Source organism: Cheilinus undulatus, linkage group 8, assembly GCF_018320785.1.
Source record: "Cheilinus undulatus linkage group 8, ASM1832078v1, whole genome shotgun sequence".
Taxonomy (NCBI): Eukaryota; Metazoa; Chordata; class Actinopteri; order Labriformes; family Labridae; genus Cheilinus; species Cheilinus undulatus.
The window spans coordinates 14,365,867-14,388,972 of record NC_054872.1 but is presented as its reverse complement, the minus strand read 5'-3'; positions in this window follow the sequence as shown (position 1 = coordinate 14,388,972).

The following is a 23,106-nucleotide window of genomic DNA, read 5'->3' as shown; positions in this document are numbered from 1 at the left end:
TGCTGTTAATCTAACACAGCATTTCTTTATCTTTTTCTGTCAATGCATTAAATTTTTCAAAACTTTCAAGATCCCCCTGTCAAATTGTTTTCCTAAGAATAAATTTCTACATCCTCGACTGCCAAGGGATTCATGACCTAATGTATTTAACAAGATGAATCCTAAAACACTCTCTTGAAACATTAAAAATGCAAACTCTGTTGCATTTTGGAATGCCTTTATAAACAAGACTAGGTAAAAACCTAGTATGTGGCTGACCGCAACTATCTGGGATGCTTGTTGAAATGCCTGACTGAAATGTGTGCTCTGGCAGAGGAATTTTGTCATGATTGTTAGTAGTTTACGCACCCAGAGGGCATCAGTGAGACTAGTGACGTCACCTCCTCCTGCTGGGCAGCTGTCCCAGTCTTCAACTTTTCAAAGCTCCATTTCTCCATGGCGCCTCCTCTGATTGGTGCCCCAGTAGTGGCCATTATTAGCTGGGCCAGTATGGATTGTGATTTTGTACACCTGATTACAGCGCAACACCGGGATCTGCGATGTTTTTTTTTTTTTTTTTTTTTTTACAATTACGTTTTATGTCAGATAGCGGCGGCTTTGACACCTGTGGAGACTGTTATTACCTGCCCGTGGATCTCCTGTGTTTTCCTCGGGGCATACTGTTTCCATCTAATGACCACCCTCGCTTGTTCTGACCACAGTGGACGTGTTTTCTCCTCATACCAGCTCTGCTTTATGCTGTCAAATACGCTGGCTTTAAACGTCGCTCTCTGACACTGCAGACTCTGTGTTTTTACACGTGAATAGCCACGCTATTCATAGCCTGTGGCGTCATTAGTTCTTTTCTCTCCGAACTCATAACTTATCAGCCCCACACTGAGCGCTGTTTTTGGGGACACTTGCAGAGTTTGAATGCTTTAAAGTGAGGCTACTGTTAGCCTAGCAGTGGCAGTCCGCTAGCTTCGCCTATTACAATACTGAACATTTCTTCATCATTCTCCGCTGTATAGCCAACTCCCCAGTTCATTGGTTTAGTTAGCTGGATGTGGGTGTTGTCTTCGAAATGAGCCGTTCTGATCGCTCTGATATGTCTTCGATTCTTTATTAGATGAGATGGTGTGGGGCGGGCTCCCCGTTAACCCTTTGTGGTAGCCACATGCTAACTCTTCATCGGCGTGTGCTCCCACAGTGGTCGAGGTCATAGAAAGCTATGCCGAATCAGACCGGGAGTGGAGAGAGAACATTTTTTTCTGTCACAGAAAGCTTTCAGTGTCGCTCTCTGTGCTTGTTTGGATTCAGACACGTTGTCTGGTTCAGACAGAAGCTCCGCTGCGGCTCAGTCCCCGCTAATGACAAGCCTGATAGTCGTAAGCTGGGACACAATAACTCATTCACTTACTCTGTAGTATATGGCTCATACTTCTACAAAAGCGTCACTCACTCAGTTACTTACCGACCGAGCGACTAACAGACTCAGACACAGACATTGCCATATGTAGGGCTGCCCTCAGCGGTTAGCCAAGAAGAGGAAAAACGTGTGATTCTTGCATGGTGTGTACTGATGTTAGCCCATTCGTTTGCTGACCCCAACACTGACATGATTTCAGGAAGAGATGATATGAATCAATTTTAATGATCTACATTTTTATAGCTGATAGTGACATTCATGGTTATTGATTGTTGAATTGAGAGCATTATGAAGGCACCCCTAATGTTGCAACCATGTTGCAGGGATACCCTGGTTAAGAAAGGCTGATCTAACATAACAAGTGTATGTTTCCCCAGCTTGCATTGCAAAAAAAAAGCCATGTAGCAGAGCTGCAGCTTTAAATCTGAAAGTGTCCGTGAGCTGCTCCTGCTGACGAGTGACTGGAAAGTATTGTGTCATCTGTAAAGAAGAAAAAAATGGCAGCACAGGAGTGGGTGATTTTTCCTGGCGCTGTTAAAAAATAGTTTTGCATGGGTGCCTTTGCTCTCCTGTTAGTAAAACACGTCTCCGAGCCCTCCTGCTGCCGTGACCAAGAATGAAGTACTCTCTTGGGCCAGACAAAATCAATTCCTCACTCGGGCAAATTTCCTCCTTGCCTGCTTTTTTTTCGGCACGGCTATTTGTTTTTAATGCTGGCATAGACTTATGGCTTGGGGAAGGCAGTTATGCCAAACAGTGTAAAGTACAGCTCCTGACAAACATTCACAACGCCATTGAACTTTCATTCATTTCTGAAGGTGTCAGAGTCAACTTTCCAAGGCTTTGTTATGAAGAGGTAGTGCTGGGAGTTTTACAGCTCCTCAAATGTGGCACACTTTTTTTTCTTTTTATAGACGTTCATCTGTCTGTGTCTATCCAAAGCCGGCATTTATCACTGAAATCTGTTTATTTGAATGATCCCCTGGATGAATTACCTAAGCTGCTACATTCAGAGCATTTACAAGAGATAGAGGCTTTTTCCTGTGGGAAATCAGAGTCAGTGACTCAGTACCAAACACCCCCATTAAACCGAGTATAATCCCACATTTACAGCCGAGCACTTATCCATAAGTACAACACTTGTGTCATTAATTGATGTTGCTCATTCATTCATGACATAGATGTTGTAGAGAAGCTTTCTGTTTACCATAATTGATTCATAAAGTGACTTTTATACATTAAATATCTCCTTTTCTATCATCTCTATAATTCTATAAAGTCAGTGAGTATCACATGATTAGAGAACGATTTAAACGTCTATTTATCAAGTTGTGTGCAAGACATGCCTATTCAGAACAGTCTCACATGCCAATTTATAAGCTATAGATTTGAAATATGGACTAACACATTGGCACAAGAGGAAGGCCATTGTACGAAGCACAATCCTCTTTTTGATAACATAAAAATCCCCCTGTGAGCAATCATCTTTTTGTATTTGGCCGGAGTCAGTTTCACACGCTTTTCAGCTCCTCCTCCTTTCTTTCTGCGTGGACCCGGGCTGATTTCCATGAGAATCAACGTGGCGATTAATCACAGTGTTCCTCCACTCCCAGATGTCATTCAGGGCCTTTTAAAGGCATCAGCGCTCTGTGATGTTTATGGGAGGAGAGAGATATGAGCTTGGCAGCCCAGCCCAGAGACCCCGGTGCAGTCTCCCTGAGGGACACTCACACAGTCAGGAAGCTACTACTACTACTACTACAACTGCCTGTCCTGGATCATCCCTAACACTCAAACTTCCTCCTGAGAGGCAGAAGCAATCAAAGGCAGACCTAAGCGACAGCTGTACTCTGGCTCCAACTGATCCTTATTACAAGGCAGCCATTTCAAATGCCCTTTTTCTCTAAAAAATAATGTTTAATTGGCTGCTTTTGTTTTTTTCAAGATTTATTTTTGGACTTGTTGCCTTTATTTTGAAAGGACTGGGCAGAAGATAGAGTAGGAAGTCAGGGGGAAAGATTGGAGAGAGTGGCCACAGCTTGGTTCGATCCCAGGCAACACAGCTAGAACCCTGGCTTATGATGGGGCACAACCTTGGCGCCAAGCCATCAACCAGGGCATTGATGGCTTGGCGCCAAAGTTGTACAGACAACTTAATACAGATTAAGGCTTTTCTGATTTTTATTTTAATCTTTTAAATAATAACTACAACAAAAAAACCTCTTTAATGTCAAAGTGAAAACAGATTTATGCAAAGTAATGTCAATTAAATAAAAATGTATAAGGTCAAATAAGTGATTGCATGAATATTAACCCTCTTCAGTCACTTATAAGTTAGTATTCCTGGCTACCATTACACCATGAAGACAAAAGAACACTCCAACTCAGAGAAAAGGTTATTTAAAAAAGTATAAGTCAGGGGAAAGATACAAAATATTTGCACTGACCAGAGCATCCCCAAGAGTTCAGTCAAATCAGTCATCAAAAATAGAAGGAATATGGCACAAGTGTAAATCTGTCTAGATCAGGTTGTCCTCACAAACTGAGTGACAATGCAAGAAGGAGAATCATGAGAGAGGCCACCAAGACACCTATGACTCTGAAGGAGTTACAAGCTTCAGCAGCTGAGATGGGAGACTGCATGCAACAACTGTTGTCTGGGCTCTTCACCAAGTCAAAGCTTCATGGGAGAGTGGCAAAGAGAAAGTCACTGTTGAAGAAAGTTCAATTCGTGTTCTCTAAAAGGCATGTGGGAGACTACATGTTCACTCAGAATAAGTTCTTTGTTCTGATGAGACCAAGATGGTGCTTTTTGCCCATTGTTGCTTGGTGGACACCAAACACTACAAATCCCTGTGTAACCTGACAGAGCTTGAGCAGTTTTGCAAAGAAGAATGGAGTAAAATTGCATTGTCAAGATTTGCAGGTTTGATTGAGACCTGTCCACACAGACTCCATGCTGTGATTGCAGCCAAAACTAAATACTGACTTGAAGGGGATGGATTTTTATGCAGTCATATTAAATCACTTTTTAAAATTGACATTACTTTATTGAAATCTGTTTTCACTTTTGACTTAAGGGTTGTTTTTTTTTGTCAAAACAAGTCAAATTATATTGACCACAACTGATTTATAAAATCAGTGAAAGGGTTAAACATCCAAGGGAATGAATGCTTTTTGTAGGCAGTGTACTATGGACTGATTAGTGGAGAAAAAGGTGTACTCTAGTGTAGAATCCCACAAACATTTTTGCTCACTCCAGTTATCAAAAACAGAAAGCATTCTATCAAATCTCTGCAGCAACTTAATTCAAAGCTCATTAAACATTCAAAAAATATAAAACTACCCATGTTGTGCTACATTTCAGAGCCCTGAGGCAATGCAGTTTTCTGACTCTCACACCCTCCCATTAATAAATATTTTATTTTCATATGTTGTATGAGCTTTTGGTGTGTTAAAGGTTTAAAGTTTAGCTCACAGTTTGAATACTCATAAACTAAATGATGCATTTGTAGAGGGAAAAAAAACTTAGATGAAGTTGAAGTAATTATCTTTTGTTAAATATTGCTAAAAAGATATTGTGGATTTCTGTAGAGCCAAAGTTATGGTTAAAGCACATTTTCTTCTTTGATACTGTGCTGTAATATGGGGTTACTATTTAATAATCACACTGGTTGTCTTGGTGTTGAATATCTCTCAACATAGAATACAAATGATTCATGTTTCCTGATTGCCAGTATGTTCTTTCTGTTCTTAATACAGTGTTGATCTTGTGATTTACATAACATTGATTTAAGGCATTATAGTGTCATAAAGCTAACTCTGTTGCTTCACCCGTCATTTCTGTATCATTATTTTTCCGTCATATTTTGCCTGAGGAGACTCCCCGCCTTGCCTCCCATCCAGCAAGCATAGTCTCCTGCTGTTTATTTATTTTTTTTTAAAATGTGAAGGTGTTGCTCAGTTTCAAGTAAGTTTTGCGTTGAGGTGATGTTTTTTCAACAGCCTTCATGCACATGTATCTCCACAAGCAACTAAGAACACTGTGGTGTACATGCCGGGCCAGTAGTTGGCAGTGTGACTTTTTAATGAAACACACAGATATGCACAAATGCTTCCTTCCACAGAGTGATGTGTGAGAGTAAATTTTAAGAGATGATGACTGGGATTGAGAAGGAGTCTGCCATTGCTGTTGTAGTCCACCAATACTTGTTCATAGCTATTGACAGGAACCATGATGCACATGTGTTTAAAGGCTCCCAGTGTCTGACATCTCTCTCATTTTACTCCCTATTCCCTATATAGCAAGATGTCTATAGGGGATTATGCAGCACATTCCTCAGCAAAGGAACAAAAAAAGGATTTTGGACACTACCCTGGCCATTGACTATGAGGCCATAGCGGTTACAATTAAAGCATGCAGATACAATGGCTGGAGATGGACAGTAAGAAGGAGAATTTCTCTTTAAACTAATACCTTTTTTTCACAACAAAGCAAAGTGACAAATAAGTAGTTCTGTATGTTAAAGGAAAATAATGAGACACATACTATAAGATGATCCTCATACAAAAATATTCAGACCCCTGACCATTACAGCAGCAGGAATTGAAATTACATTGTATTTAAATGCATGCACTTTAATATGGAGTTGCCCCACTTTTGCAGCTATAACAGCTTCCACTCTTCTAGGAAGGCTTTCCACAAGATTTTAGAGTGTTTCTGTTGGAATCTGTGCCCATTCATCCTGCAGAAGTCACTGATGTTGGACATGAGCTTGAAATTCTCTTACTTCTGATGTTGGGATAAAAAAGGGCCTTCCCTAAACTGTTGCCACAAAGTTGGAAGCACAACATTGTCCAAAACGTCGTTATGCTAAAGCATTAAGTTTGCCATTCATTTGAGATAATAGACCGAAGCTAAACCATGAAAAACAGCCCCATACTATTATCCATCCACCACCAAACTTCACAGTTAGCACAGGTTGGTTACATTCTCCTAGCATCCACCAAACACAGACTCAATCATCTGACTGCCAAACAGAGAAGCATGATTTGTCACTCCACAGAACATGTTTGCACTGCTCCACAGTCTCAGAGCACACTCACATTAGGCAGTCTGTACCCGGCGCATTTTGAGCCTTAAGTCCAGTATGTGTGACCAGTGTGAGTACGGACTACCCAGGAGGAGGTGGCCAAAGCATAGCACAAATGCAAATGACGGAGCGCGAGCGCAGGAATGTGACGGAGCATTACATGGAGCTGACATGTACTTGAGAGGTTTTGGGAAAAGAGTCATAGTTTTATGATTTTTATGATGATCAGAGGCCAGATTGGGCTCTGGGATAAATCTCCACAATGACCCTCTCTCTTGGACTCTGTGTTAACGCACTGATCCCAGGTCAGGTGAAATAAACCATGTTTCAGATCGTTGAGCAGTATGAGTGCAGGCGAAAAGGTGGAATGGGGGGGGAGCTTTAGCACAGCATGAGTACAAACTGCTTAGTGTGAGTGCACCCTTACTTTACACTAATCCCCCCAGTGCTTGTCATTGGACCTGGTTATGTAAGGCCTGAGTGCAGCTGCTTGGCCATGGAAACCAGTGAAAATTAAGAACTCTTCAGTTGGAATCAGCAGAGGGTTGGCGACTTTTACCACTGTGTGGATTAGCAGTCATTGGCAATACTCTGTGATTTTGCGTGGGCATTTACTTCATGGCTGAGTTGCTGTTGTTCCTAAACACTTCCACTTTAATAATAACATTTATTACAGTTGACTGTGGAATATCCAGCAGGGATGCAAAGGTGGCATCCATCATAATACCGTACTTGAAGTCACTAACACTTCACAACAATCCATTTAGTATCACAAATGTTTGCAAATGGAAACTGCATGGCTAGGTGCTTGATTTTATACACCTGTGGTAAAGGGTCTTCTTTGTACTTATAGGGTATTTTAGTACTTGTGCAAGGATGAATCAAGTAAAAGAGTGATACGTTTTGGATGTTTTCCAAAACCAACAAATTTTTTTTACTTTAAATTTTAAATCATGATCAGAAATTTACACAAAATGTGTTTAAAATATTATTGTGTCTGTTGTGTTTTGATAGGGCATTAAAAGGTGTAAGACATTAGCCAGTTTTTTCCATTTTGCTCCTTTTTCCCTTTCAGTGAGGAACCTGTCTGCCTCCACATGAAGCAGTGAGAGAGAAAAGAGGACAATAAAAGCTTGTGAAGGGAAATTCCCCGACATGAACTGAGCTAAAAGGTTAAGAATCCTGCACGCTAACAGGTCCCTGATAATGAAAGGGAGAGTGCGGCTAACGGTGACGTCTGAGTGAAGGAGGTGGGTGGAGGGGTGAGCTCAGTTTAAAGAGTGTAGTGAAGTCAAAGACGTGTTAATAAACAGTTATGGAGAGCACCCGGGGGTGGGGGATGCTCGGGGGCTCGTAAGGAAGGAGCAGGGTGAAAGGTTTGAGGAGGGTGAGCTGGATGGGGTGATTTCGGGTGGGGGGTCAGGATCATGGTAGTCAAACTGCTGTTTCCTCCTGGGGAGAAGAAAGGAGTTAATGACACCCTAGAGCTTCCCACCCCCACCCGCCGCTCCTCCCTCTCCTTTATGGAGGTTGAGCGACACACAGCCCGTACGGAGGTGAAGAGGCCGAGGAGACAAGCATGCCATCCCACCGCCCCACTAACGGGAGGCTCTAACAAAAAGAAGGAGGAGGAGGAGGCGCGATAACTGTGATTATTATTACTAAATATAATATAAAACAGTCGGTGCGGGGGCTCAGGAAAACGGATCCACCCCTCCGCCCACATGTTCTCTGCTGAAACAGTGCTGAGGATGCAGGGACAGGTTTAAAGACAGCGCCTTTTCAATGCCAGGGCAGAAGGGAGGGGTTAATGAGGGGCTTGGTGAAGGAGCTTATGGCAGGGTGAGGGGTGAAGGAGCACAGGGAGATGGGGGAGAGGGGGTAGCCAGGCTGCCATGGTGTCAGCAGAGAGGAGACGGTGGAAGCAGACCTGGAGACAAAGCTGAGACAAGGCAACAGTGAGGGTGTCTTCTCCCACACAAATGAGGGACAATCAGTAACAAATATGTCACCGTGTTTTTGAGCTGTAATGGAAGCTTCCTATTCCAGTCTGGGAGTGTATTTCTCAAAAGGTGAGATGCATCATTTCTCCAGGGTTTTGTCTCTAAAGAGACACAGGGGTGCATGTGATGGAGGGAGTAACAAAGTAGCTTCCCTCTACTGTGCCATTTTGAAAATACCAGAATGTAGTTGATGTATTTTTACAGTTTTCTGTGATTTATCATGGACTGAAACGTCATTTCCCTAAGTTTCACTGAAAGTGGAACAGTGGTGACAAACCAGCGAACAAACAAATAAACTGACACAGAGGGTTTTCTTTGATTCGTGGATTAAAGAAGGAGTTAACCTGATTTTCTAAGACTCGCCGTAATGAAATGACAGCAACCGCAGCAGCATCCTGACAGCTGCAGGAGCGATGTTGACCAGTTGGAAAGTTAGGTTGGCTGCGGTCACATTGAATGCCTTAATGCCCAAGTCTGATATTTTTTCTTTGTATGGCTGTTCACATTACATTTTTATCATGGCCTGTATGCAGACTGTAAACAGGTCTCAGCTCAAGGCTCATTTATGCTCTACGTACGTATGAAAATAATCCTGCTGAAACGAGTCAATTTACTAAGAGTGAACACTAAAGAAATAGATGCGCCTGCCTCAACGACTTGGTTGCTGCTCTGTCCGTCCTCTGCCCAGCTGTTCTGTTGTAGTTTCTGTGCCAAGGTGAGCTAACAGTAGCCAGCTGCATTACAAGAGAATGGCCAAAATACGGATAAAAGAAACGCAGAGTACAGACAGTTAAAGCTCCATCTGTGTCCATATCCATCTCAAACATAGAGCATAAATGAGCCTTGTGTAAATGTCTGACAGCTAGGTTTATCACCCAAACCTCAATCCTAAATAGACATGTGATCTGACCACGACTGCTACACTTCTAGGAGTCTTTAGCCTCTTTAAACTTAGCTTTAAGGCTTTTTACTTTCCTTTAGTACTATAGCTATGTCCCTCTGTGACCACATTCAGCCATTTCATTTCATTCAAAATACTCTCAAAACAGTTGTCATACCACCCCTCAAGTTTTGCTCATACAAGTGTCACCCCAAATACTTTTGAGAACTAACACCTCACTGCCCCTCTGCTAACTGCCTCCATCACTGCTCTCTTCAGTGTTTGTGAGACTCCCACCTCCACTGATTCTGTTGAACCCTGATATGTGTTTCTCTAGAATGGCATCAAACCTATTAAATATGACATGGCTGCTCAGACCACTGCCAAAAGCTCTGATGTCAAGGCCGGATTAACCATTAGGGCAAATGGGCAACTACCCAGGGGCCCGAGCCCCACATGGAGCACATGGCAGTAGCCGCATAACCATACTGCAAACTTCCAACTGCATAAATATGACTTACCCTTACTCTAACTCAATTGGCAACTTTGGCAAAGTGAATTCCCAAGCCGAATGCAACAGACCAGCCCCAGCATCTACAGCGCCTGAGCCTGTTGAGGTAAGCGATAGGCCGCCCAACACTACAACCAGCCCCCACGCTGCACCTCACTGCTAACATTGAGATCCGGACGTTAGCATTCATTCTCATTCCAGAGCATGCAGGCACATAAAAATGAGCAAAACTGCACCTGAGAAACGTGGACATTTACAAATGTTTATGTTGCACTTAGAATTCTAAACTAGTCCTGTCTCAGGTTGAGAGAATGACAGGCTATTTATGTTGTGTAAGAAAAAGAGAAAAATTAATAAATAATAATAATAATGAATTAATAATATAAATTAATTGAGACACAACTGTCATTTATTCAGATTTTATAATTCCATTTTTTGTCTTTGAACACCCATGCACTGAAATTTTTTTAAGTAAAACATTTTGAGCTGTTTTCAGGAACAGTGTCCCTATTATGAAGCTTCCTTTATAAGTTGAGCTGAATTCAAGATGTATATATTTGAATACGTATTTGAAGCATTCAGATTAGTTGTTTTATTTGAGTGAAAAAGTAGGTCTTTTTCTCTGCGACCTTAACTTATAGGTTGCTTTCAATATTCCAATATGATAGAGTACTGAGGCTGACATGTTTTTATAGTTTGAAACGTTACTGATTTGCCTTGGCTTTACACAGTGGTATGCAAGATCTCTTACATACATCTAAAAAGCCAGATTGAACAGTTAGGCATGAGTTCTTAAATTGACCACTCTTGGATATTTATAGGTATTTAGACCAGCCTACGCCAGACTGTGTGCTACAGTTGTAATACTAATTCAGTGGTTTGGGGGGCAGTAAGTTCCCAGGGGCACTTTGATATCTTCATCTGGCCCTGTCTTATTTGTATCTGATTTAGTGCCAGATATGAAAGTGACCTGAATCTGATGTGATTTGTGCTGTTTACACTGTCAGAAAAAATCAGATTTGAGTCACATATGAGTAGAAATTAAATGGTTACTACTTTTAATGACAACAGTGATAAAATTCCCTCATGGTTTTCGTACCTTTAATATTTTAATCATCATTAAAACCATTTGCAATAGCTGCACTATAATCTCACAGTAAATAATGTCCAGATAAAATGCTACGTATGTTCATTTACTCAGGTGAATGGGAAAAACATCCACAGGTAAAGTGGAGATCTAAAGAAACATTTCAAGGCTCATTAATGCCCTTTGCCAAATGAAACAAGGGCCATGCATTTTAAATGTTACAACTATCATTGCCGTCACACCTGCGTGCATATGTGGAACTACTTTGACGCTGCTTTGGCCTTCCCATAGATTAGAACGGCCTGTTCTCTGCCCAGATGTGCTCTTGTAGTTGTCTGTCATCATTCCCAGGTGAGCTTTTGTAACAGTAAACCCAATTAAGTTCTGCTTTTTTTCAGATGATTCTTCTTTGTTGTGTTTTGCTACTTTTGGTTGAACTGTTGGCTACATCATTCAACACTGCCTCCACGATTGGTGGTATCGCCACCAGGTAGAGATCCATGTATTTCAAATATAAAAATAAACTGACTTTAAGAGAGGAGTGTTTCTGTCTCTCTTTCCTGCTCCGCTCACTGTCACCGTCTGTCAGAGTGCTGAGTATTGACGCAATCAACTAGGCCTAAGAACACTTTAGCCGTAGGCTAATTAAGTCAGAAGCTTAAGAAACATTGGCGCTGTGAATCAAGCTAAACCCAAACTGCAGTATCTTCAACTGTCAGCTTGAGGAAATAAAAAATATTAATATAAGAAAACTCAGATTGGGGTGCAGATGGCACAGTGGTTAGGTTGCGCACTATGTACGCGGGCGGCCAAGGTACCTTTCCCGCATGTCTCCCCCCCAGTCTCTCGTCCCTGTTTCTGTTTCTATCCACTGTCCTCCTCCATGAATAAAAGCACATAAAGCCCAAAAAATATCTTATAAAAAACCCCACACACCTCAGGGAGTATTGGTGAGAGTAGCATGCAGTCACCAGCTTCAGCTGCTCCTCATTTGCTTAGAAAGTCCATGAAAAGTGCTTCCAAACTTTGTTGCAAGTCCTTTTAGTTAAAAATACTGTTGAAACTCACATTAAATTTAGAGAGGAGACTCTGATGAGTTTATTTTAACAAGCTGACAGCTATTATGATGCACTCAAGGACAGTAAAATGCAATTATGTTAATTTAAATAAAATGTCATGATGGGTTCACAACAAAATTAAACTTTTTAGTTTTTGACAAGAAGCTTGAATAAATCCAGTTATGAGGACAAGAAATGCATTTTCTTTTTCAGCAAATTAAAATAGGCAGACCTAACGGACGGGTTTGTAAACTTTTTAAATCAGATTTCACTCATCTTCAACCACTCTTATGTCAATAATGGAATTGATAAGGGCTTGGAATGACAAGAAGCTTTGAAGAGAGTATAATCAGAAAATGTGAAATTAAATTAAATTAGATTTTAAGAATGCATCATATCTTATATTTCTAACCTGTTACAATATGAAGTATTTTTTGTGCTAATAGTAATACAAAAATGTGACTCCAAATACTTGACAAAAAAACATGCACGTATGCATTATTTCAATGCATGCATCACGTGATCACATATAGTTCACTTGGTAGCTTGAGGCACTCAGTGAGACAGAGCATGAATGTGCAGAATAATGTCAGCTCTGGGAGGGTTCCCCAAAAAACTCACATGTGGTAAGATTTTGTAAAACCCTTTGTATGAGTATAGAAATTTAAAAACTACAAAATTTAAGACTTTATAGTCTTGCATTTAAGACTTTTTGATGTTTTGAAAGCCTTTATTTTGTCTTAATTCATTTATCAACTATTGGTCCTTATTAACTAAGTACCTTTGTTAATGCTCATTTTCATGTTTATTTTGAATGTTTATACAAGCAAAGAGTGCTTAGTGCTCCGTGCTGCTAATCTGATTTGTGGCGACTTTTAATGTCAACCTTGATCAAATGAATTGAAATGATGAATCCGTGATTTTGTATATCTTTTTAGCAAATTCAAACAATATAACACTGATGACTGTGATTTTGAGGTCACGATAATTGTGATATTCATTTTTAATATCATTACATCGTTTAAAGAAAAATTAGATTTGGGTCACTGTAAACTGCAGTGTAAACGTGGCCACTGAGACAACACTGGAGTGAGTCAAGGTCGCAGGAAATCACAGGAAGTTAAGTGCTGATGTGCTGTGGCAGCAAAGGGGGCACTAAGTACGGGACGGTCCAGGCTGGGCGTCCCGGTGCTATAAATCCCTCCTCTGCCTGTCTCAAAGTCATTAACGGCCACACAAAGTGGACGCTGAAAGCAGACGGAGGGAGAAATGAGGGGGGAATAAAGGTGGCGTTGCGTGCTGGGATAACTGGTTCTACTTCAGTGTAGTGTGAAATTATAAAGCGTTACCTGCTTTAATTTTCCAAATACAAATTAAATCCTCAGTAAGCTGACTTTAAATCAATAGTTTCATTTAAGAGGGCGCGTGATTTAACAAAAATGAAAACTAGCTGGTCTGGTCAATGGAGCCGGGTCATAAATCACACAGCTTTGGGAGGCAAAAAGCCGATTTGACTTGTATATGGAGCGCTCAGTGGCCAGGGGGGAGCGCGGCGGGGAAATGAACTCACGCTTTATTAGGACTCATATTGACCTGCCTCTCCTCCTGCAGCACCTCCTCCACTCTCATAACGTCATGCTGCACACGCTCCCTATTGAAAACCCAGACGTGTTCCAGTGGAAAACATTTAAGTCATATGAGAGAATTTTTCTGTTTTTGCTCCTGACTTTCTGGTTCAAGAGGAGGAAAAAAAAAGATGAAAACAATCCAAACTTTTAAAAAGGGGGAAAAGGTAAACTTGAATCAAATCTGGAAACAACAGAAAAACAACAAATGTGTTGTCAAAAAGCAAGAAGAAGAAGGGGATAAAAAACATGTCTCACCGGTGAGGTTTTTATTTGTACATCAGTTGTGCATGCCAACATCAAACATTTAATGTCAGCATTCTTCAGAGACGCAGACGAAAGGAAGAGAGATGCAAGGCTCACATTGTCATCACACAATCAAACAGTCATCCGCTTCTCCAAACAGCTTGCAGCTCAGCTCAGCTGGCACCAGACACTCACATTACAATAAACATTCGCTCCTAATGTTGTGCTTACACTGCTCCATGCTTACACAGACACAATGCACATGCACATAAAAAAATAATACTCTGTTTAATAGGTCGGCCTGACAGCTGGAAAATGAAAGTCAGAACAAAAACGCACATGCAAAAATCAGTGCTAGTTAAAGCTGCTCACCCCATCAATAGTTTGCCTGAGGATTATGGGTAAATAAGGCCATGAAGAGTATGTTTGATCGAGAATGAACGCCACTATAAATCCATTTTCAACTAGTTATGTCATACTTAAATTCTCTCCCAAAGTGTTCCCATACATCTTGTCAGTGGTTCATTAGCCGTCTGGACAGGTAGAGCTTTCTTAGTCCGGCCCACAGCTGACCCCACACTCTGTCTCTGTGTTCCACTTTAAATAATGGACATCCCCTGTCCTGCATCCATCAATCACACGCCGAGAATCCTCTGGAAAATAGTTTAGAGGGTTAGGAATTACAGTTACAGCGGCTTTGTGACTGCGGATAGATTAGGCAGGCATTAGCAGTGTTTCATTAACCTTGCGTTAAGTGACATCCTCACATGATTAATGGACATTATTAACAAAAGGGAGATTGTATTTCCGCAAAATGAAGCTTTCGTGAAATGTCTGCCGCATTGTTAATAGGTTTGTTTATTAATCATTCATAGCAGAGAGCCTTCATTTCAGAGGTAGTGATACAGAGAATGGACATGAGGGCGACTGACAGCAGCACTGAGTGAGCTCCATGCACAATGAACGGATCTGTCTGCAAATGAACACACTGCAGGATTCAGCAGATTCATGCAAACATTTGTAGTAGTGGAGGACGGGTTTGCACTTTAATATGCCCATGCTGGACTTTAGATTTTCTGTTTAATGCAAACACCTTTACTTCTCTATACCTAAGATAGTTTTCTTAATCCTCTACATTTATTTGATAGCAAGACATGTTGATGAATTGTGTTTTTTATCTTTAAAAAAGCAGAAAATATGATGTCTTATTGAATATTAAATTAGTCAGATACCCCATTAAGACGACATGCATCTATGTTTTTTTTAATTTTGCTTCTTCTTTCATTGAAAATTAGCTTATATAGAAGATATAATTTATTAATCCATCAGTGGGGAAATTCATATTTTACGCTCTGATATTGAACATGCTATATTCAAACTGGATGATGCACAGCCTTGCTCAAGGGTATCTCAGCAGTGCACAGGACATGAACTGGGGCCTCTCCGATATTTCCAAATCCACCTGAGCAACAGTACCCTGGAGCAGATAGATTGGCCAGAGTCCATGCCTGTCATCATGCAAATCCATCTTGTAAAGCTGTGATCTGAAATAATTATATGAGGTAAAAGAAATGGCACGGTTAAGTTGTACTGAAAGCTGTAGCTATAGTATCATAGTACTTACATCAGAACTGGACCACATTTCTTTAAGAAAAAGAAGAGCAAAGAATGGCATTGAAAGCTTTTTCATGGTGATACTTTTGCTCTTCTCCTGACCTGATCCCGCATGAGTTTGCAATTACGGGCGGGGTTTGGTTGTACTGTAAGCAGGTATATACAATGGCTGCTGGTGTAGCAGTTAGCTTGGGTGTAGCTACAGCAGCAGTTTTTATCAGATCTGGACAGCATTTCTTTATTGAAAGAGGAGCGAAGAACCACGCTGAAAGCCCTTCCTGGCAGAGAATATGTTTTTGCCCTTCACCTGAGTCCCACCTGGCCTCGGCATGAGTTTCATCCACCAACTGCCTTCCCCATTCAAGAAGCCTGCCTGCCGGCTCATGTTAGTGATCAGAACTGCAGAAGTCTGCCACCTCATTTTGTCTTGTTGCTCTGACTGGTATGTATTGAATGACAGAACTTTTGTCTAATCACCTGCTGAGAACTTTCAGAAAAGTCCTGCCTTTTTCCAAACATTTTGTATAGGAGATTTCCCATCTGTATGTTACATGCATCCCAGTCAGTGGATATATATAAAACAGTCTGTCAGGTTGTGCAACAGCACATACACGGTTTTGGGAAAGTAGAACCTTTCAGAAAAATCTCAGAGGATGACAGGTGGTATGTTCTGTCCGTCACATTCCCTAACTTGCCAATCAGAGCAATAAGACATATAATATAGTAGGCACAGCCTTGAGCTCCACAGGCAGCAGTTACTGCTGTTCACTGTAAGTGGAGTAAGTTGGTAAATTAAACTCTTGTGAAGCCAGTTGGGAGAAGAGCAGAAAAAATCTTTTCCACTTGGAAAATCTTTCAGCGTGGCTCTTTGCTCTTCATTTAATAAAGAAAAAGTAGTATAGTTCTGATTCAATAGCTGTCATAACTACATCTATGCTAATCTCCTCACCAGATACCATGTTTACAGGCTTATTTATATCTATTTTCTAATCTTTATGTCACCAGGTTAGTCACATTAAGACCAGAGATCACTTTTTCAAGGGAGACCTGACCAAGAACAACAGCAATACACAGTTTCGGCAACCAGCAGACTCAAACTCATAAAATACACAAAAGAAGTTAACAATAAAAAATCTTTGATAAAAACAACAGCATTCAGAAAGTCTGAATTCAAGAGTTTTTTCCAAAGATTTAAAAACATTCAGAGTTACCGAGTTTTGCTGTTTAAATTCAGTCTGCAGACTGTTCCAAGAAAAAGGGACAGAAAACCTAAAAGCCGCCTTCCTGAACTCAGCTTGGACGTTGTGTAATCCATCCTTCAAGAGTAAAAGTGAGAGAAGATAGTCCAAAATTTTGCCCAGGCTGGTATTAGAAATGAATAAGTACTTTTGTCCAAGACAACATGTACTCAAAGAATTTCAGCTGACTTTACAATTTAAAGTACAATGGTGAGTAAGAAATCCCAAGTTTGTGATAAATCTCAGAACTCAGTGATAGACATTGAAGACTCTGAGCAGAGGCATTCCCGTGCAAACCATTGCCATAATCATGGACAGGTAAAAAAGTAGACCCAACCAGTCTCTTTTGGACACAGAAGGAGAAACAGGGCTTATTTCTGTAGTAAAATCCCAGCAAAATCTTGAGTTTTTCAGCAACATACTTAATATGTTCCTTGAAAGACAAGTTTTCATTGAGTTGTTGCTGTCCTAGAGGATGTTAAGAACATGAGTCTAGTTTTATCTGCATTTGGAAAAAGTTGCAGCTAGCAAAGCTGATCTTGGGCTAAATCAAAAGCATGCCAAAAATTTGCACAAGCTTGTGCAGGCATAGCTGCACAGCAGAAAATAACCATATCATCAGCATATAAATGAAAAGATGCATTTATCCATTCAAGACAATTGATATAGATAGTAATTAAGAGTGGTCCTAAAAGCAAACCTTGAGGCACCCCCTTGTGGATTTGGTTTTGGGATCAGTCTTAAACAATACCCAAAGCCATCGCCTCTTTCTTCTCCAATGTTGCGCCTGATGACAAACAGAACCTGACAGAGGGATGCGTTTTGACTCATGGTCTTCTTCAACGTTGAAATGTGTCCGTTGTGCCTTATTCTAATAAAACTGCTTAAAAGGACATTTTTGAATGCTGGCGTTCTGTTTTTTTGTTTTTTAAACGTAGAAAGCCTTGCACGCATCTATAGTCTCCCCTAATTTAGTATTGCATTAACTTTTCATATGGTGTTTTAATAGTCCCTAATGGGGCTGTATTGATTCTTATTTGATTGTTTGTTTGTTATTCTTGGTTGAATTGTGGCTTCCGTTAATTCTCTTCTGTTGTCATTTTGCTAGACAAAATCCACTGGTTCCCACGATTGGGGCTTCCTCCAAAGGGGTATAAGATCAAGTGTGGTTGTGAGAAGATACAGGAAGTCCTTTTAGTTCATTTTTGAGAATCATTGATACGTTTTGAAGTTCCTGTTACAATAAGTAACACCAGAAATCCAGGTGATAACGACTTAGAATTACATAAATCATATAAAGTGACCAATTCTTTAAACTTGTTTTTGCGAGGAGTCAGAAGCCAAAGTTTTATGGATGCCCTTTACTTACTTTGTATCTCTTTGTCTTGAACAGCAGCACCTCAGCTGTTTTACACATTATACACATTAAAACACAATCATCACTACCCACAGAAAATGGCATCTCCTACATGTAGGATGAGGCAAAAACGTGTGGAGTGGGTCACCTCTTTATCCACTGTTCCACAGCTGAAGCCAAGGGTGAAACAGGGCTCATCTTATTTTCTCACAAAGTAGGTGGGATGTCTGGTTCAGATTAATTGTTGGCATTACATAAACCTTTAAGTCCTCTTACAACATTTGCCATGCTTTGCCAGCAATGCTACATGGTAATCTTGCAAAGCCAATGAATTGGCGTTTCGACTCATGATCTTCTTCGGCGTTGAAATGTGTCTGTTGTGCCTCACCCTAATAAAACTGCTTAAAAGGACATTTTTGAGTGCTGACGTTCACACTTTTAGTACGTCTTTTTGTCTTGCACCATTTAGAAGTTTATTGTTGGGAGGGTACTCCTTTTTTCCATGTTTTTTCCAGTATTCCAAGATTATTATGAAATTACAAGAGTCCAATATTTAAAATCAATATCTGTCTGTTATTAGCGATACATTTAGATGTAAATGCATGTTTTTTTTTTTTTAAACATGGCTCACAGTTTTGTTAAGAAAGATATACCAACGATCACAGTGACACCACTGATTCTGGAAGGTTGCACCATTAAAAAACATCACAATTTGCATTTTTAATTTGCAAAATAAAAAATAATTTTCATTTTTACAGCAGTCTTTTAACATTATTATGTAGGCCAGATTTTTTACATGGTACTCATCTACCTTTAGTGGAATAAGCTTTATAATGAAGGATTTTCTTTAATGAAAACTTTATTATCTATTAATATAATTTAACAGCTGTTGACTTACAATGACTGTTAAAAAGGTTTTGACAATGATATGCATAAACCAAGAACAGAGGCAATTTTACTGAAAGTTTACATTAAATAAGTGAAACTCTGAGCTCTGACCACCACTGTGGCTGTAAGAAACACCACCTATAGATACTTTAACGTCATCAGACCCCGCAGACGCTCACTGATTGACACATGAAACCACAAAGCAAAGACATCACAGCAGCACACAGAGACAACACATCACCAAAGCAGAAGCATTCTGAGGATTACCACTTAAACTCAGCGCTCTGTCACAGCTAGCTGTCTGTCCATGACGTCGGCTGGAGAGGGCGAGAGTTCACACAGGAGACGGCCTGTCCATCACCTTTCATCCTTCCCGGCTCTTCTGAGGGTTGCTGTCCTGCACGGTGAGAGGCGGCCGGGTAAAGCTGGAGGTGAAGGAGGAGGGGGCGGGGGGGGGGTGATGAAGATGAGGTGAGGGCGTGAGGTGCTGCTGTCCGGGCCTCCTCCTGTCCTGCTGTCTGGAAACTCTCCAGGCCACATGGGAGCTGGCGGGGCTGTCGGCTGTTGGAGGGCCTGACAACACATCTTGTGTGTGTGTGTATGGGAAGTATGAAGTGCAGCTTTTTTTGACTCTACACCTGTGTTTGTTTGTTTGTTTGTTTGTGTGTGGGTTAGTGTGTGTGTCCTTGACTGTCATGATTGTTGTAGGGGGGCTGCTCACTGCGCTTCTTTCCTGGTGACATATTGCACCCTCCTGCAGCTTAGCCTAAAAAATATATAAAGCAGCATAAAATGAAATAAAAATGCAGGCCTGGCTGTCAGGACTGACAGGATAAGCAGCTCAATCACCAAGTTGCCAGCTGTCAAATCCCCAAACCAGACATAGAGGCAGACACTCACTCCCACATACAGACATACACAAAAGAAGAATGCAAGAGGTTAGAGACCTGCTTGACTCTATGAGTGTCCCTTCAAATCTTAAACTGGCTTTAAATGACAACCATTTTTGTGATATAGACCATACATGCCCCTCTTTTTTTATTTAAATGAACAAGAAAAGTTGGCATAATTTCAGAATAATAGTATTTGATATGATTCAGGTAAAATTTCAACAAGAATGATTACTGTCAACGTAGTTGAAGCCAGAGGTTGGCTTGCAGGAGTTAAGCCCTGAATGTTTTCTCAAAAGTCCTGAGGGGACAGGTTGGTAAAATGAGTTTCTGCAGAGCAGTGTTAATTTTTGCAGCTATTTTAAATTAAGTCTTAGTCAGCAAGTAATAATTTTTATTCTTTGCTACATTTTAGTCATTTTTAACCTTTAGTCTAGATATAGTCAAGGAAAACTAAAAAATATTAGTCAAGTTCTATTCAATAAAAAGTCCTTACATTTAAGTCTTTATTTTTAGTCAAGCCATTTATTTTTGAAGTAATTTAATAAGTCACGATTTAAAATTACTATTGAATGCAAAACACTCAAATCTATGCACTATAAATACTTCAGTTTATTCAAGCATGCCCATGGGCCTCAAGTTTGGGCTAAACCCTGGATTTTTAACACTTATACCACATCCCTTGCCTGTTTGATATCATGGCAACAAAACCAGTCTGACCCACAATTTTCACATAGGACGACTGCGCCATGCACCGAAGCGCCAATGGCTCCAAACGATGGCGAGTGACCTCGCCCACTGGAAGAAAGTCTAGAGCGCTGCATGCATGCAGCCAGTACTATGAAGGGACCCTAAAGGTCCACAGAAACTGTCTAAACCTGGCATGTAGAGCAGAAGTGAGGTAATTCCCTCTTTCTCTACATATGATCAAAAGAGCCATTTAGTTCCAGGTTCACCTAGCACAAGCTGATCCTGAATCATAACATCACGTGGCCTTTCTGAGCAACACCCTCTGCCAAGAGACTGACCAAATTAAAAATACTAGAGAAAATTATCAGCTAAATGACCAAGAGCTTCATCATCGCTCCAAAACACAAATTAAAATGACTGACAAAGAAAACAAATCTAAATACATTAAATATTGGCAAAATGAAATAAAATCCTACAACAAATTAGAATATTATAATCAACTGAGAAGAGAGTACTCTTTAGCTGAATATCTTATGCATGTGAGAAACCCCAAAGAAAGGAAAATTTTAACAATGTACAGACTCAGCGACCATAAATTAGAAATAGAAACAGGTCGTAAGAAAAATCTGGAAACCTAGATAAAGAATTTGTAAACATTGTGAATTCGGAAGAAGTGAAGATGAAATCCACTTTCTCCTCATCTGCCCACTGTATGAAGCTGTAAGAAAGAACTTTCTGAGCCAAGTTACAGTAGCAGGATCCTATGAAGAACTAATGAGACTATGTCGAGCAGAAGAATCTCAACATATACACCTAGCTGCATGTTTTGTTTCTGAATGTCACCACATTAGAGATGATGACAAGTTTTATAAAAGTCAATAACTGTATTTTTTTAGTATTTTAGTATTATCAGTATTATTATTGTGATTGTCATTATTAGTATTTGTTTTTGACGTACTCTGCTTTGGCAACAAAGGTGTCAACCATTCATGCCATTTGAACATTTTGAACATTTTTTTATTACTACCAACAGCACCAACTGGAAGAGCAATACCTAAGGCTAGCCAAAGTTTCCCTTATGAGCTTCCACATTAGTCGACAACTTTATAGTTTACAGGAAAGGAGAAGAAAGTATGCAATGCTGCAAGTCATGGCACAATGCTGACTTTGGAGAGAAGGTGAGTGGTGTAATTTGAGAATGCACTGCTTTTTCACAGAGTATCACTCACCTTCATACAGCTTACTGCCTACTGGGGTTCTTTATAATTCAGGTTGATCTGTTCTCTTGTACCCCCTCTCTTTCATCTTCTCGGACAACAGTTGGGAAATTTCTGTATTTTTTATGGTTTATCCAGTTGGCCCCTTATTACATCGTCAGTCTCCTCTCCTCCCCATGTACTTCCACGGCTCATTTTGTTTTGGTGTTTGGATTCCTTTTTCTGGTTCTCATGCTGTAATTCCCTGTCATTGATACAGAGGTCTGAACCTTTCAACATAAAGCTTTAACACTGGGCATGAATGGGACCGTGGTTCAGTTTAGTCCAGACCTAGACCATCTCAAGGTCAAGGGAAGGTTTCATACCTGTCATTTAGGTTCAGCTCTAACTGAAAATTCCAAAAGTTCGGCAAACGACGCAGGTGTGAAAGCATCCTAAGTAGACCAGAGTTGACTTGTTTGGTCCACACCAGAGTTTGAATGAGCTTTCGTACCACTCCAAATGAACCAGACTATTCGGGGAAATGGACCATGGTTTGTTTAAAGTGAACCAAACACCTCCTGTGTGAAAGTGACATTAATGAACTTCAGTCAGACTTTATTAGAGAGAAAGAGGGAGAGAGAGCACCCTCTGAAATGCACACACATGTTGGTAACATTAGGAAAAGTGGGTGGCACTGGTGAGTTGTGAGGGAACCCCTCACTACAAAAAGTCACCTATGGACAAATGTTGATTTGTTTTAACGGTCAAACATGAAAGAAATGTTGGCATATAGGAAATGTTACACTAAATATGTATAGAAAGAAGCATGATATCTTCAATGGGCTTAATTGTTATTTTAAATATCAGCCCTAATTTCTACAATCAGTGCGGCTCTAGATGTAACATTTGATAACCCTCCTTTATTTCAAATGTGAGTGTATGAGAGTGAAGGATTCTGCGGGAAAAGTTCCATCACCTTCTTTTACATCCTCATTATGTAATAATAGAAATGATATTTAATGGTTTTGAAGCAAATCATTTCATAAGCAGATAATTTTCTGATGTAAGATCTTCAAATTCACGTTTTTCCTCCATAAACTCACGACTGGGCTCACTGTCTCACCTCCTCCTATAGTCAGCCTGTGGTGGTCTTACTCACTCCCCCTACTCTCCTCCCCCTCTCCTTCTTCTTCTTCTTCTCCTGTGTCCCGCAGCCTTCTGCTGGGCTGGAGGATGACTGACGCTGTCACAACGTCTGGCAGTCAAACAGACCCGCTCCTGACGGGTGGCGGCAAACGCAATGTGACACAGCCAGCAGT